The sequence below is a fragment of the Leucopleurus acutus genome (assembly GCF_964270905.1).
Source record: "Leucopleurus acutus genome assembly, chromosome: 5".
Classification (NCBI taxonomy): domain Eukaryota; kingdom Metazoa; phylum Chordata; class Mammalia; order Artiodactyla; family Delphinidae; genus Leucopleurus; species Leucopleurus acutus.
In genome coordinates, this window is record NC_139147.1 from 74476746 (window position 1) to 74493855 (window position 17110).

General features: G+C 45.8%; 1 pseudogene across 1 annotated transcript in view; it reads left to right on the top strand.

Annotated features, from left to right (window-relative positions):
- The first annotated feature begins 11654 nt into the window (after nucleotides 1-11654).
- Nucleotides 11655-17110, top strand: part of LOC309961759 (D-aminoacyl-tRNA deacylase 2-like) — a 454943-nt pseudogene continuing 449487 nt past the window's right edge. Inside the window, exon 1 of the transcript in view lies at nucleotides 11655-11742. The product of the transcript in view is annotated as a D-aminoacyl-tRNA deacylase 2-like (transcript). The remainder of the gene's footprint in view (nucleotides 11743-17110) is intronic.

Here is a 17110-nt window from a genome sequence, read left to right on the forward strand (position 1 = left end):
TTCATGCATTATCCGAGAACCGGGGTGTGGTTTGGACCCAGAACTGTTGCAGCTCTCCTTTTCAGTCCTTCTATGGGCTTTTCCTGTTGCTGTCATGGCAACTGTCAACTGTCATGGTGCTGGTGGGTGTGTCATTTGGTTGCTAATGTATTACAGTGAGCGTGTGATGAGGCTCAAGGTCTACTGGAATTCAAATCCTCCACCATCTTGGGCCTAGTCGGTTCTGACCTGTTCTTGTTTTTTACTTCTTGCAACTTCCTCCCAAAACTTAGATAAGAATAATTGGTTTCTATTTGAGGGAGGGTCAGGGGTATGATTCTGGGGCAACAGCCTCTCACATATTCATATGTACGGGATTAGAAAAAGATAGATGCATGTGTGAAACAAGCAAGTTGCTGAATAAGGTACGATCCTATTTTCATAAAAACAAGCTGTGTGTGTGTGCGTGTGCGCGCGCGCGCCTGTACGCACACGAGTGGGTGTGTATATATAACACTGATTAAATTCATACGAGTGTCTGGGAGAATGCACAGACTGCACACAATGCCCGCCTCTGGAGGGCAGGATCCAGGCTGGGATGTGGATGGAGACTTCCATGGCTCACTTCCTAAACTTCTGTGTCGTTTGAATACAAACCAATACCTGCTTCACAGTGTCCTGTGACCGAGGATTGTCTGAATGAGAAATATGTCTGTCGTGCTTGACGCAGTGCCTAGCTTTCAAAACATGGTAGGTTTTGTGAATATTATTAATGTACATTCGAAGAGCCCGGGGCCCCCAGGCCTGTTCTCAGGCAGAAATGACCAAGAGGAACAAGCACACTGCTGCCCAAGGGCCTCTCCCTCTGAGAGAAGCTAGTCTTGAAATCCTGGGCTTGGATTTGGAGACCCACCTGTGTGCCCCTCACCCCCCTGAGGGTTGGAGGGCACCTCCTGCCTGAGTTATGGCCTGGGGGTGGCTTCAGCCCTGCTGGCAGCCACATGTTCAGGCCCACCCCATGTTTAGCTGTGACAAGCTCCTGGGCCACAGGAGGAAGGCCTGGCTGGGCCAAACTCTAGACAGAAGGGCTGTCTGTACCCAGTGCCCGCCTCCTGCCTAGGCTGGGGCCTTGGCCTCCATATGAGTACAGTTAGTGTCCCCCAGCCAGGGGAAGGGGGTGCTGGTCACAAAATGCAAAGAGACAAAAATCGAGTTTTTGAGGATCTAATTTTAGCCTCTGACTCATCCCTAAAGGACAGCCTTGGTACCCGGGAGAGGTCTTGGGAAGGGGTCAGAACACCTGACCCTGGTGCAGGTTTGGCCACTAACTGGCTTCATCACGACGGACTGAGCCTTAGTTTTCCCATCTGCCCAATGGGAATAAGACTAGTATTTATCTCCAAGGACTATTGTGAAGCTCAAATGAGGTGGTGTCTGTGAAGGTGCTTTGTGAGCTGTGAAGTTCTATAGAGATTTAGTTTTGGTTGATGCAGTGAGGTACTGCAGGAAGCTAACTATGCTGTAATAATAGCAAATGTTGTACGGCACTTACCCCATGACAGGCCCTGTTGTAATTGCTTTACCTCTATCTAGTCATTCAATATCCACAGCAGCCCCACGAGGAGTGTGCAATCGTCCAATCCCCATTTGACAGATGAGAAAACCGAGGCAAAGGGAGATAAGTAGCTCCTCAAACCTTCCCATGACGACAGGCCACCTGGACAGAGTCCTTCCTCAGGGAAGCATCTCATCACCAAACCCACACATGCAACTGGGTTTTCTTTTCCTTTCTTTTGTAGAATATTTCAACATATACAAAGTAAAAAGAATATCAGAAAAAAATCACATGAGTTCTCATTACCCAGCTTTATTAATTACCAATTCATGGCCAGTTTGCTTCATCTTCATCCCCTCCTCTCGCTGATTTGTTCGGAAACAAATCCCAGATATGTTGTGTATGTGTATTTCATTTTGTGTTTCCACAAGATAGAGATTCTTCCAAAAACTTAACCTTAAAACCATTGTCACCTAAAAATTTTCAATAGTCATATCATCAACTACTCAGAAAATTTATTTGAATTAGGATACAAATAAGGTTCATATATTGTAATTGGGTGATAGGTCCCTTGAGATTTTTAAAATCTATACGTTTCCATCTCCATTTTTTTTTCTTACGTTTTGTTCGTTCATTATCGTTGTTTGAAGAAACCAGGTCACTTGCCCTATAGAGTTCACCACAGTATGGATTTTGCTGAACGCACCCCTGTGGTCTGTTTATGGTTAAGGTCCTTCTGTCCCCTAGATTTTCTGTAAATTGGTTGTTTTGTCTAGAGGGCTGCCCAGATTCAGTTTCATGGGTTTTTTGTTTTTGTTTGTTGGTTTTTCCAGCAAGGGCACTTCATGAGTAGTATCCTTTTCCTCCTTCCAGCCCCTCAACTATTGGTCTCTCTTCTTCCCAGTATCCGGGATGCCATCTTGAAAGAATGTGTCCTAGGAGTAGGGACACTGGGATCTAATGGGGGCAAAACTGAGAAGGAAATGGCTCAAGACAACATCTAGAAAACTCAAGGTCTTTACCTGTATCCACCGTTTAGTTAGAAGCTTCCCCTTCATCGTAATAGTAACTATCACTTCTTGAGTGTTTACAATACGCCAGGCACTGTTTTGATTGCTTTTAATGTAAAACCGACTTTATTCTTCTCAACAATGCTGTGCAGTCAGTACTAAAAGTATCATCACTTAGAAAAGGGGAACCAGGCCCAGAGAGATTAAGTCACCTGCCCCAAATCTCACCATGGTGTTTGCCAGAGAGAACTGTCCTGTCTCCAGGAGTGCTTGACTTAGGGACTTTCCAGGCCTGTATCATCAACACATGGCGAAACGCTGCATTCTCACTCGGATTGACCCTTTGTGATCTCAAAATAGTGTGTCAACTACAAATTCTTCTTTTATCTTTTAGGGAGCTTGCCTCTGGGACAGCTGCTCACATCCAGATTCCTCGTCTCAAGGTCCCCTTATAGATATAAGAATTATGCTCTCTTGTTAGGCAGTACTTTGCAGGCTAGATTAGGGGACATGGCCCATCTGCCTGGAGCCCTTGCCTTTCTCTTGACGCTAGAGGACTACAGTGATGCTTTTCTGTAAAGACAATCTGCTGGGCACTGGTATTTTTTTGACCACTTTACAAAATACCCACCCCGTACCCCACCTGATAAAACCCATTCGGTCCTAGAGTTGGAGCTCTTCCTACCTAGCCCTGGGGCTGTGCCTAAGCTGAGAGTCTTTCTGTTTCACCTGCAGAACCGGGGTAATGATCTTTGTATCTTTCAGGGAGGCCTCTTGTTGAAGGCTCCTCACCGGAAAAGGGAACCAGTGATATATCATGTGACAGCTTCAAGAACCAGACCTCAAAGTTCTGCTGGGAGCCAAACCTCTCTGTTCCAGAGACGTGGATCGTGGGCCCTCGGCTGGGGTGGTGAGGGGGCCGTGGAGAGTGGCAGCAGCCGGCAGGGGCAGGGCCAGCTACAGGATTTGCAGGGTCCATTGCGAAATCCAATATGTGGGGTCACTTGTTCAAAAATTATCAAGAATTTCAAGACAGCGACAACAGAGCATTAAACTAAACATGGGGCCCTTCCAAGTCTTCCCTCACTGGTACTTCGGGACCCATCCAAAACACTTTTATAAATGGCGTGATGTTTGTAAAATGAGACAAGCTAGGCTGGCTTGTATGTGCTAACTACTTTTCATTGTGCCTCAACTAACTCTGAACTGTGGAATATTCCGGACAGAGGTATGGTGGGAACAGACAGAGAGCCTCCAGGGGGAAAGTCTTGGGTGTCTGGCAAAAACGGCCTAGCAGTGATTTCTGCCTCAGAGTGAGCGGGTGAGGGCAAGCAGAGCGTGAAAAAGTACATGTGTTGATTGAGTTATACACAGAAACCACAGAAAGTGAAGCCCCGCCTGAGGGGCTATTCAAGATGCAGAGAAGGTTAGGCGAGAAAGCCTGGCACAGTGTTGGGTTAGAGAAGGCTGGGAAACCGTGCCTTTGATTCTTTTTGAAAAGCAGCAATGCAAGGAGAAACATTTGTAGATGTTTATGAATACGAAAGAAACCTGGAAATGTGAAATGACAGATGCCGATGAGGTTTCTTTAAGAAGAGCCCACAGCGGAGTGGAAGCAGGGCACCAGCCTGCCACTTCCCTTGCAGAGGAGAAGTTGGCTACTCTATGGACGGGGCCATACCCAGAAGCTGGGGGGCAGGAATGTCTGGAGTTTGTGCATCAGGCAGTTTTCCCCCAACCACCTCTACAGGATGACAAGACACTTCTCCCAGAAAACCTAGAGAGAAGAATCCACACTGCACAACCCAGGGGCACCCTTCACCTTCTAGCCCAGCCGGGGGCTGTCCTCCAGGGTGTCTTTCCCATGCCCTGCGATGGGACCAGTACCCCACTGGCTGTCTGGTGCGGCTCAGTGTCTCTCTCCTCCAAGGTGGAGGCGTTCTAGCAAACAGTGGCTTTCCCACTGGTGGTCAGTGCGGTCCCCCATCGGACATCATCTTGTCTTCCCTGCATGGCTAACCGACGAGGGACAACTTGTGTCCTTGTCTCTTTTCTGCTTCACCCTACAGCATGCCACTGAGTTCCTACTAGCGGATGAAACCAACTTGGAGTAAGATCACCCTGAGTCCAGCAAAACTTGGTCTTCCTGAAAAAGTACTTAATTTAGTTCTAATGCTCACTTAATCCTTTAGTCTGGCTACCCTTTTTCCTGGGTGAGTGGTACATTACTATGACTCTCATTGAAAGGCTGAGAATTGCAGCGATTAAGAGCATAGAACCTACACTCAGACTGCTGGAGGTCAAATCCCACCTCCACCAATAACAACTGTGGAAACTTCAGCAAGTCAATGAAACTCTCTGTGCCTCAGTTTCCTCATCTACAAAATGGGGATACTGTGGGCTGTAAGGAGAGTTATATGAGTTAATACAAGAGAAGTCCTGTTGTGGAATAAATGTCACTATTATTATTAAATGAGAAATATGATTAATTAAATAAAGTATGTACAATTACTATTAAATAAAAAGATGACTTTACCGGTTTCTCTGTGACACCAGTAATTACATGGGGTAATTGTTTGGCCTGTGACTGAAATACTGAGTATTACTACCTAAAAGCAGCTTCCTAAATTGGCTCAAAAGTCAGTATCCCTGTGTCCAGATGAGCAGATTCTTTCTTGCTTCGAAAGAAAAATGAAAAGGAAAGAAGTGATTTCTTCTGTGGGGTTGGATGCCATCCAGAACCGTATGGCCATACTTTAAATTGATGAATGGCTGAATTGCCGGCAGAGACCCTGACAGGCGGGGACTGCTGGGATGTTAAAATAAAATGATAGAAAATGAAGACAATTCAGCTGAGTTTCCACAGGGGCATTTGATCCGACCAGACTTCTTGCCAGAGCAAATGAGACCAGAGTGAGCGAACACCTGTAACAACATCGTTGTTGTCACTGCCTGAAGGGCAGCCACTGTGAGATGGAAAAGGAAATAAATAGTGGGGGGAGGGCAGACAAAGGAAAGATGCAGGCCTGGGGACCTGAGCGCTCATGCCGCTTTCGAAATGACAATGGGGTTCTAAAAACTGAGCACCACTTAAAACAGGAAAAGAAGAAGGCTTCCAGCCTGTAAAGATGCTGCCTGGCCCTGGCCCTGGCCCCGGGTCAGCCAGGTCTGGACTCATCCATGTCAGCGCTGTGTGTCACCCACTGGGTCCTCTGGGCTTGTCTCCCTGGGACAGGCTGCACTCTGCTCTCTTCCTGGAAACTGAAACTCTGACACTGTAACTAACTACTACAGTTATGGGATTTTTAAAATATATTTTTATTATAAAAAAGATGTGATATTTAAAGAAAGCTTAGGAAATACAGAAAAGTAGAAACAAGAAGAATAAAATTTTCAAATCTCAGTACCTAGAGCCAACATTTGTTAAAAGTTTGGGGTTTTCATCCAGACTTAAAAAAAAAAGTCGGAGTGATATGATTAAAAATATATATAATAGTTTGATTATAGCCTACTTAATATTATTTCATAATCATTCTATATAGTATTATAAAATTTTATAGATATAATTGAATGAGTGTACAATATTCTGTCAAATAGATTCATTATAGCAAGTTTTTTTATAAAACGACATTTTGAATATTTCCTTTTTACTAGTATAAACAATAATATAATGAACACTTTTTAAATAACTGCTCTATTGAGATAAAATTCACCTACCATCAAATTCACTTTCTAAAGTATACGATTCAGTAGTTTTTAGTATATTCACAGTTATACAACTATCACTGCTATTTAATTCTAGAGCATTTTCATTAACCCCCAAATAAATCCTGTACCCAATCCTCCTAGCCTCTAGCCCCTGGCAACCACTAATCTACTTTCTATTTCTATGGCTTTACCTATTCTGAACACTTCATGTAAATGGAATCATACAATATATGGTCTTTTTTTTTTTTTTTTTTTTTTTGCGGTATGCGGGCCTCTCACTGTTGTGGCCACTCCCGTTGTGGAGCACAGGCTCCGGACGCACAGGCTCCACGGCCATGGCTCACGGGCCCAGCCGCTCTGCGGCATGTGGGATCTTCCCGGACCGGGGCACAAACCCGTGTCCCCTGCATCGACAGGCGGACTCTCAACCACTGCGCCACCAGGGAAGCCCCAATATATGGTCTTTTGTGTCTGGCTTCACTTAGCATATTTTCAAGGTTTATCCATATTGTAGCATGTAGCAGTACTTCATTCCTTTTTATGGCCAAGTCATATTCTACTGTATAGATGTACCACATTTCGTTTATCCATTCATCAGTTGATGAACATTTTGGCTATTTCCACTATTTTTTGCTACTATGAATAATGTTGCTATGAACGCTCATATACAAGTTTTTGCGTGGACATATATTTTCAGTAATCTTGGAGATATACCTAGGAGCGGAATTGCCGGGTCGTATGGTAACTCTGCTTAACTTTTTGAGCAACTGCCATTTTACATTCCCACCATCAATGTATGAGGTTCCCAGTTTCTTTATATCTTTGCAATCTCTTATTAATTTCTGTTTGTTTGCTTTTCACTAGCCATCCTAGTAAGTGTTAAGCATCTTTTCATGTGCTAATTGGTCCTCTGTATATTTTCTTTGACGAAATGTCTTTTCAAATTCTTTGCCTCTTTTAAAATTGTGTAATTTTTATTATTAAACTTAAAAGTTGTTTTTATATTCTGGATGAAATTTCTTATCAGATATATGCAGAAAATTCAAATATTTTCTCCTGTTCTGTGAGTTGTCTTTTCACTTTCTTGATAGTGTCCTTTGATGCACAAAAGTTTTAAATTTTGATGGAGTCCAATTTATCTGTTTTTTCCTTCAGTTATTTATTCTTTTTTTTTTTTTTTTTGGTTATTTATTCTTTTGGTATCATATCTAAGACTCCATTGCCTAGGCCAAGGTTGCAAAGATCTACACCTATTTTTTTCTTCTAAAACTTTTATAAGTTATTTATTATAGGGAATTTGCTCATGAGATTATGGAGGCTGGAAAGTCCCAAGGCCTGCAGTCAGCAAGTTGGAAACCCACAGAACTGATGGGGTAGTTCCAGTCTGAGTCTGAAGGCCTAAGGACCAGGAGCATGGTGACGTGAGTTCCCTCCTGAAAGCTGGCAGGTTCCAAATCCAAGAAGAGCCAATGTTTCAGTTCGAGTCCAAAGGTGAAAAAAGACAGATATCCCAGCTTAAGCAGTCAGGTGGGAGGAAATTCCCTCTTATCCAGTGGAGGTCAGCCTTTTCATTCTATTCAGACCTTCAAGCAATTGGCTGAGGGCCACCCACATTGGGGAGGGCATTCTGCTTCACTTGTCCCACCCATTCAAATGTGAATCTCATCCAAAAATACCCTCACAGAAACAGCCAGGATAATGTTTGACCAAATATCTGGGCACCCTGTAGCATAGTCAAGTACACAAGTAAAATGAACCATCACACCTAGGGTTGGTGAAGGCCTAGTGGTGACGTTTGAACTAAGAGTGGGAATAATGGGGGAAGAGATTTTGAGGTAGAGGGGATAAGTTCTGAAGTAAGAATAATCCATAATATTCCAGGAATTGTAGAAGGACCAGTGTGGTTGGAAGGAGATGTGCAAGGAGGAGAGGAATCTGGAGACGGGGCCAGGGCTACATTGTGTGTGGTTTGTAGACAGCGATTAGAAGTTTAGATTTTATTCTAAGTAAAGTGGGAAGGTATTGGAGTGATACAAAAAAGATCAAGGTGATGAAATGAAAAGGGTGTGCGTGTGTGTATGTGTTTATGTGCGTGTGTGTGTTGGGGTAGGGAGACCGATTGCAAGGTCGAGACGATGGCAGCTTGAATTAGGGTGGTGGCTGTAAAGGTGATGGTCAGAGGTTGGATGTAGTTTGGAAGTAGAGCTTGAAGGACTTGTTAGTGGATTGCATGTGAGACGTGAAGATAATAGATGAATCAAATATTACTTCTAGATTTTTGCCTGAGTAACTAGATGGTTTGGTACCATTTATCAAGATGGGGGAATGTTTGCTGGGAGTTGGAGTGAGGAGTTGAGTTTTGGAGAAAATCAGAAGTTCTCTTTTGGCCTCATTAAGTTTGAGTTTTTTGCCTCTGACTAGAATTCAGGCCTTCTAACCACGACAGGTGTTTTTCCTACAATGCCACACTATTCATCTGTTGACTGAAAAAAGATGCACAACATGAGAGCTGTGGGTTAAGTTTTATTTGGGGCAAAATGAGGGCCATAGCCCCGGAGACAGCCTCTCAGATAGCTCTGAGGAACTGCTCCAAAGGGGTGGGGGTGGGATCTGTATAGATGTGATTTTGGTGAAGGGGGAGACGTGCAGTCAAGCACATATGTTGGCACAGGGTCACTGCTAATTTTGAAAAGCAGATGTTAATGATTTTAGTGCTTTTCTAGATATGAGAAAATGCAAGAAATTGGGCTCATAAAATCTTCCCCTGAAAATATCTAACTATCTGAAGGCCTGCTCTGCCAGTTTTTCTCAGAGCACAGAGTGCCTCATTCCTGATCTCTGCCCTGAACTCCTTTCAGGGTGTGTTGAAGGTTAACAACTGCAGCGACTAGTGACTTCATTCTCATAGAACCAGATGGTGAGCGACAATTTTTAGTCCGCATATCCATTCAAAACATATGTATCGAGCACCTGTGTGCAAATTTCTGTTCTAGATGTTGAGGAAAGAGCCCTCAGCAAGTCAGACACAGCAGAACTAGCTGCTGTTTCTTGAGTCTCTGCTGTGTTCTGGGCATTGTGCAGAATACAAAATGAATCAGACAGATCTCCATCTCACCAAATGCTTTCAACTTCATTGGGTAGTTTAGGCAGAGAGACAAATAAATAACAGTTGAAAGCCATAAATACATTTATCGAGTACCTGTTATATTCCAGGCACTCTGCCAGCCATGCCACATGCTGGGAGTATAAAGATGAATTAAGATGCAGGCCTGTTCCCCAAACACTTACACTCCAGTGGAAGAGACAGACACCTTCGAGTGGAGGAATGACTAAATGATTCTAATCCAATGTGGTCAATGATAGGGCACTGTGAACGCACAAATATACTGAGCAGAGGCCATCATCCTGCATGACGGTGGCCACCTAGAGGAGATAACAATTCAGGTGAGTCTTAAAGGATGAGTCAGACCAAGAAAGGTTGAAGGCATTCCCCGCTAAGGGACAGCACGAGAACAGAATGGCGAGCTGCCAGAGAGTTTTCAGCAGAGAAGTGAATGGCTGGGCTTGCATTTTGTAGCTACATATATGTAGGTCAGTGGTGCTTGAAATGGGGGCGGGGGGAAGGGGAGGCAGGGAAGGACTGGAGGCAGCAGTGTCAGCCAGGAGGATGTGGCTAAGGATAACAACTAAGAGAGGAAAGATGGGAGCCAGAATGAGTGACAGGTGGTGTTCAGCATGGCGAGGGTTCTGCCCTCCTGCAGACCTGGAGAGTCAGCGCGGCTTTCACCAGTGAGGGGCACTGAGAAGGGCTGAAAGGAGGACTTGGGGGACTCAGCCCTAAAGTAGATCAAGAGGCTGGCAGAGAAGTTTCAAGTGGAGGTGATAACAACCAACAGGGACTTCCCTCCACTGATTAGCATTTCACGACGTCATGTAATCCTCAGGGCGCTGTTAGGCACACACCCCATTTCAAACGCAAGGAAATGAAGGGTCAGAGGGGTTGAGTGACAGGCCTGAGGTCAGACACTGCACAGTGGTGGGGTTTTTATTTTGTCTCCCCTGCTGTAATGGGTCAGAACCAAGACAACACCACACTGAGAGAGAGCCTTGGCTTTATACCCCAAGACCCCAAGGAGCGAAGAACGAGCGTGAGGCTGGGCAGAGCCTGCGGAGTTCCTGCTGGGCGCTCACGCTTCTTCCAGCCCAGCGGTCCCGCCCTCACTCTCCAGAGACGTGTCTCTCGCCTTCTCTGACCCCGGCAGGCCTGACAGCCGTCAAGCTCATCACCTCTGAGATCAGAAAGACTGGGAAGTAGACATTAGTGGCTGTGAGCTGAGGAAACACACAGAAGAGCAATTAAAGTGGCGCATGGGGGGAAGCTTGCCTTTAATGGTTTGCAGCTGCAGAAAGCATTCGCCTCCCCCTTCGGGCTCTGCCCCGCTGCTGCGGCTGCCTGTCTGTATTTCACATCCTGACCAATTAGATCCCCATGTGTGCTGCAGGCGTGAAAAAATAGAAAGTGAATAATCCTTCATTCTCTGCATAGCGAGCAGCTTTGATCCTCTGGTGTGGGGGCCCTGTTCCATCAGAAAGTGCACCTCTTCTCAGTTTTCTTTTTTTTTTTTTTAAACTCAGTTTCCTTGTTTCAAACTGACATTAACCTCCACCCAGAGACCTGTGAAATGACCACAATTCATCTTTAGACCCCTGTGATCAAAGCTGGGTTGGGGTTTTTCTTCATCTCTTTTTTAAACTCTTGCTACACAGCCCTTCTTTCCTCACATTGGTTTGCTGCCAATGTTTCCAGGCTGAAATCAAAAGGAATAGTCTATTAATATCAGGCTCATGCAACAAGGGCACCATTGTCTGCTTCATTTCAGAGTACCTATGGTCCTCTGGTGAGAGAGAGAGAGAGAGATGGTGAGTGTGTGTGTGTGTGTGTGTGTGTGTGTGTGTGTGTGTGTTCAGATAAGCAGTTTCAAAATAAGCAGGAAGAGAGGGAGTTAATCCTGGTTTATTTCAAATGTGAGATGAATCTCAGTGACTCTGGCTATAGATTCAAATACTGATCGCCTGTTCGACTTTGAAAGCATTAAGATCTCAGAAGCATATTTGGTAGGAGACCTATTTTAATGCTATAGATAAGGTTGTGGTGTAGCTGCTTGTGGTGGTGTAGGGGTACAGGCAATAAAGGAGGTGGTGGTGAGAAGGAAGGGGAGCGGAAGGTGGTAGGGATGGTACTGGTGTTGGTGTGAAGAGATGCAGGTAGAGTAGGCGGAGGGGGTGCAGGAGCTGGGTGGTCACAGTGATGATGGTGTCAAAGAAATGGAGGATGAAGTGGCTATAGAGGTAGTGAAGGAGAAAGTAGAGGAGGTGGTTTGGTGGTGAAGGTGAGAGAGGTAATGGAGGGAGTGGAGGAGGAGGTGAAGGATATGGTCATGGTGGGAGTAGAGGCAGTGGTGGTGAAGGACATGGAGGAGGGGGTGCAGGGTATGGTGATGGTGGTGGTGGAGGTGGTGGTGGTGGAGGTGGTGATGGAGGTGGTGGTGGTGGAGGTGGTGATGGTTATGATGGTGGTGGTGATGGTTATGGTGGTGGTGGTGGTGGTGGTGGTGATGGAGGTGGTAATGGTGGTGGTGGTGGTGGAGGTGGTGATGGTTATGATGGTGGTGGATGGTGGTGGTGGTGATGGTTATGATGGTGGGGGGGTGGGGGTGGGTGGGGGGGTGGCGGTGGTGGTGATGGTGGTGGTGGAGTTGGTGATGGTGGTGGAGGTGGTAATGGTGGTGGTGGTGGTGATGGTGGTGGTGGTGGAGGTGATGGTGGTGGTGGTGGAGGTGGTGGTGGTGGTGGAGGTGGTGGAGGTGATGGTGGTGGTGGTGGAGGTGGTGGTGGCGGTGGTGGTGATGGTGGTGGTGGAGGTGGTGGAGGTGGTAATGGTGGTGGTGGTGGAGGTGGTGATGGTGGTGGTTGTTATGGTTATGATGGTGATGGTGGTGGTGGAGGTGATGGTGGTGGTGGAGGTGGTGATGGTGGTGGAGGTGGTGATGGTGGTGGAGGTGGTAATGGTGGTGGTGGTGGTGGTGGTTATGGTTATGATGGTGATGGTGGTGGTGGTGGTCGAGGTGGTGGTGATGGTGTATATAAAGGAAGTGGAAAAGGAAGTAAAGAGGTGGTGTGGGAGGTGATGGTGGTGGAGGAGGCGGTGAAGGATGAGCAGAGTTACTGGAAACAAGAACCAGCTGCTGTCTGTACTTCCATCATCCTGTCTCAGCAGATCCCACAAGCTGGGAAGACTCAAAAGCTTATCCCATGAATCCTCAGTTTCACCCAGGTGTATGTAAATCTTTTCCTCCTGCTTCACTGGGCAGGTTTTGTGTGGTGGTCACTCCCAGCTGAGGGCTGCTTGGATAGCCCTTGTTGGAAACAGCTCTCCCTGGATCAGTATCTCATAGACGTAGGTCCACATCCTCCAAGTCCATGACATGCATCCACTGCAGTGTAAACCTTCTGGGAGTGGCAGGTAGAGGTAGGGAAGCGGTGGGGTAGAGGTCAGCTGGGTCACCCAGATCGAATATGCTTAGGGCTCTTGAGTGAACTGCATGACTCAGTAAGAAAAAAGAACTGGGAGTCCTGGGGCCTGGGGCCTAGCCCTGCCTCTGACAGCTGTATGGCCTCCAATGGGCCACTTTCCGCTCCATTCCCCAGTCTCCCACTGTGTGAAATGAGATCATTGTATCAGAAGAGTTCTGCCAACTCTGACCCTTGTCTTCTCTTTTAGAGAAATTACGGCAAATATTAGAGCTTTGCTTGAGTTCCATCCTGACTTTCTGAGGATAGAGATTTATTTCCCATTTCTTCAGTTTATGTCCTTTTCTGAAGGCAGAACAGAGTGTCCCTTAATTTACCTGTGTCAGCCTTGGGTAAGTGGGTGGGTTACATGACCCAGTGCCCATTACCCTAAAGCCATCACCAGAACCAGGTTCAGATCAAAGTCAGACTGATTCTTCCCATACCTGCCTTAGAGGAAAGGTCACAAGTTCTGGTGAGAGGGTTCCAAAGTGGCCTGTTATCACCTGTCGTTAAACATTGCCAGAGATGAGACATGCAAGTCGGAGCCTAGAATAAAGCCGGACTCTTTCAGACCAGAGAGTAAGCAATTGACCTTGGTCTAAGAAAGCTGGCAGAACCGGAGCAAGGGAGGGCATGGGGCAGGAAGGGCAATCTAGGGGGCAGATTCTTTGCTGCTGATCAAGAGTCAGGACAGTTGCTGGTAGTGAACTTTTCCACCCAAAGGACAAAATTGCCCTTGTCAGGATGTGGCGGTGTGGCAGGAGCAGTGGATTTTTTTTTGTGTGTGTGTGTAACTTTTTTTTTTTAACATCTTTATTGGGGTATAATTGCTTTACAATGGTGTGTTAGTTTCTGCTTTATAACAAAGTGAATCAGTTATACATATACATATGTTCCCATATCTCTTCCCTCTTGCGTCTCCCTCCCTCCCACCCTCTCCATCCCACCCCTCCAGGCTGTCACAAAGCACCGAGCCAATGTCCCTGTGCCATGCGGCTGCTTCCCACTAGCTATCTACCTTACTACGTTTGTTAGTGTGTATATGTCCACGACTCTCTCTCGCCCTGTCACAGCTCACCCTTCCCCCTCCCCGTAACCTCAAGTCCATTCTCCAGTAGGTCTGCGTCTTTATTCCTGTCTTACCCCTAGTTTCTTCATGACATTTTTTTTTCTTAAATTCCATATATATGTGTTAGCATACGGTATTTGTCTTTTTCTTTCTGACTTACTTCACTCTGTATGACAGACTCTAGGTCTATCCACCTCATTACAAATAGCTCAATTTCGTTTCTTTTTATGGCTGAGTAATATTCCATTGTATATATGTGCCACATCTTCTTTATCCATTCATCCGATGATGGGTACTTAGGTTGTTTCCATCTCCGGGCTATTGTAAATAGAGCTGCAATGAACAACTTGGTACATGACTCTTTTTGAATTTTGGTTTTCTCAGGGCATATGCCCAGTAGTGGGATTGCTGGGTCATATGGTAGTTCTATTTGTAGTTTTTTAAGGAACCTCCATACTGTTCTCCATAGTGGCTGAACCAATTCACATTCCCACCAGCAGTGCAAGAGTGTTCCCTTTTCTCCACACCCTGTCCAGCATTTATTGTTTCTAGATTTTTTGATGATGGCCATTCTGACTGGTGTGAGATGATATCTCATTGTAGTTTTGATTGAGCAGTGGATTTTTGGCATTGCAGCTTCTGAGACTTTAAATACATCGCTTCCCTTTTCTAGACCTCAATTTCCTCCTTCCCATTGTAATGGGACAATAATAACGCCAGCACCAATGTTGCCCTGAGGGTAAGATCACATTGCAAACTGCTCAATATCTGATAAGTGTTAAAGGATTTTTATTCCTATAGCTCCCCTTGACTTTGGAATTGACTTGATGGGGTAGCTAGGAGGAAAGGTGAGCGGGATGGGAGCTGTTCTGACACACCTGAGCAGCCTGCGGCCATTGCTGATTTAATTACAAATTTCCAGCTGAGAAGGCACCACTTAGGCACCTGTAATTGAAATGTTCTCAGAGGGGCACTGGCTGTAACCCCATTTGAATGCCTCAAAAGATGTAATTAGCCAACTGAAGAGCCAGGCCTTGAAAAGAAGGGACACAACATTTCCTGAGTATCGACTACAAGTCAGGCTGGGTGCCTTTCACGGATAATCGAGGCTAATTCTTATAAGGTAGAAATTATGATCTTTACTTTATAGATGAGGAAACTGAGGCTTGGAGAGATTGACGTACCCAAAGCCATAGTGCTGAATCTAAATTCAAACCCAGGTCTGTCTGTCTACATCGCCATCATGCCATGGTGACGTCTTACCAAAACAAGTTGAAACCTTTCTCGGATTGATTTTTAAATAAGTCTATCATGGCTTGCCTGACTCTGGGTCCCCGGAGTTGACACTGGTTTCTGAAGGCCGGCTCCCCTGACCAGGATCAGCTACCAGGGACGGTAGGAGAAACAGTACGAAGGAAACCTTGAGAGCTATTTCCCAGAATTCATCTCATTCCCCTCAGAAGGGGAATCTAAATGTCTCCGAAAAAAGCCTTCCTGGACAAACTCCAAGGGGAAGGAACTTTATTGTTCTGGTTTTATTTGCTCCGGGGCTAGAACAGGATTGCTGAAAAGCTTTGCAAATGACACACAGGTGATGGGGTCTGGCTTGCCGCTGCTGGTGGCACTCAGGATATGGCAACCGCGCCATGCTTAGGGAAGGGGCTCAAACATCCCTTCCATCTCCTGGGTCCTAAGATCATTCCGGTTCAGAGCGGCGACACTAAGTCAGAAGGAAGAGGATATGTGATGTGCAGGACCTTCTGTTTAGATGGAGACGGAAGCACGCAGCACTTTGCTTGTTCCCCCCTGTTGAAAGGCTCCACTGCCCTCTTTTCCACATCTGGATCCTTCTCATCCTTTGGGTCTTAGTTTAAATGTCGCCTCCTCAGAGACGCCTTCTCAGATGATCAGATCCGAAGGCTGTCTTCTCCTAGCTCACCTTCCTTTCCCAGCAGAGGTGCACTGGTCACAATTTGTAATGATACGTTTAGTCATTTACCTGAGTCAAGTCTGTCTCCACACCAGACTCTTAGACCCACGAAGACAGGCACCACCAGGACGGTCTATTTCTTCACCATGTTTTACTGAGTGCCCAGTACATGGCAGGATGAATGGATAAGTGGAGTGGTTAGAACAAAGGAGTTCTTATGCGTGAAGGGGTGAGCTGCATGGGAAACCTAAGTATATGGAAGGAAGGGAAGGGAAGACCCAATTCTAAGCAGTTTTAAGAATGAGAACATTTATTGCAGCACCTAACGAGGAGCCTCGCAACAGGCGCTTCCAGAACTGGCCCCACAGTTGCAAGCTGTCCTTGTAGACAGTGGGATTAAGAAAGAACGTACATTTTCACTAATTAAAGAAAAGTTTTGAATTGTAATTGTTCCCCAGTTCATTGACGTTAACGGTAAACCTTCATAGTTCAGAAATGCTAAGCCATTTATTAGACATCTGCTGTGAAATTAACCCCCAATCCCTGCAGCTGAGACATTAGACCTGGGCCCTTTTCCTGGAAGAGACTAAGTTAAAGAGGTTCGTGTATGGAAACCACTGGGGAGTGTCACCTCTAAATGGCTGGGTGGTGAGACTTAAGAAGAACTAGGATTCTCTCCTTTCACATCCCCTACCCCCAGCCCTGGCCCAAGGCTTCCTGTTAGATTTCAGAAATTCCCTGATTATTGTATATTCCTTGGATTGTACACCTGGTTGCTTAATTGGCATCTCCATAGGCTGTCTAATAAACCTCTTGAACTTAAAGCATTTAAAATCAATTCTTGGTTACCTCCATCCCTATGAATTTGCTTCTTACCCAATCTTCTCCAAATTGGGAACTGTACCACCATTCACCTCTTCTCAAGCCAAAATTTACGAGTCATGTTTCTTTCATCTCTTTCCTTCCCAGCCCACATCCAATCCAGCAGTAACTCATGTCAGCTCTGTCTCCAAATTACATCCCAAGTCCAGTCACTTCTCACAGTTTCCACTGCTATCGGCCTAGTCCTTGAACCCTCCTCTCTTAGTTGGACCACGGCAGTAGCCTTTAAGTTTGTCTCCCTTTTGCTGTTCTACTTGGCAGCTGAGTCTTTTTGGTCATCTGAAATGTGAAAAGATCATAACACTCCCCAACTTAAAAACCTCTAATGGCTTCCTGATGCCAAAGAATAAAATTCAGTCTTCCTCCGTGGCCTGTGAGACTCTATGGGATCTGCCCTTTGCCCG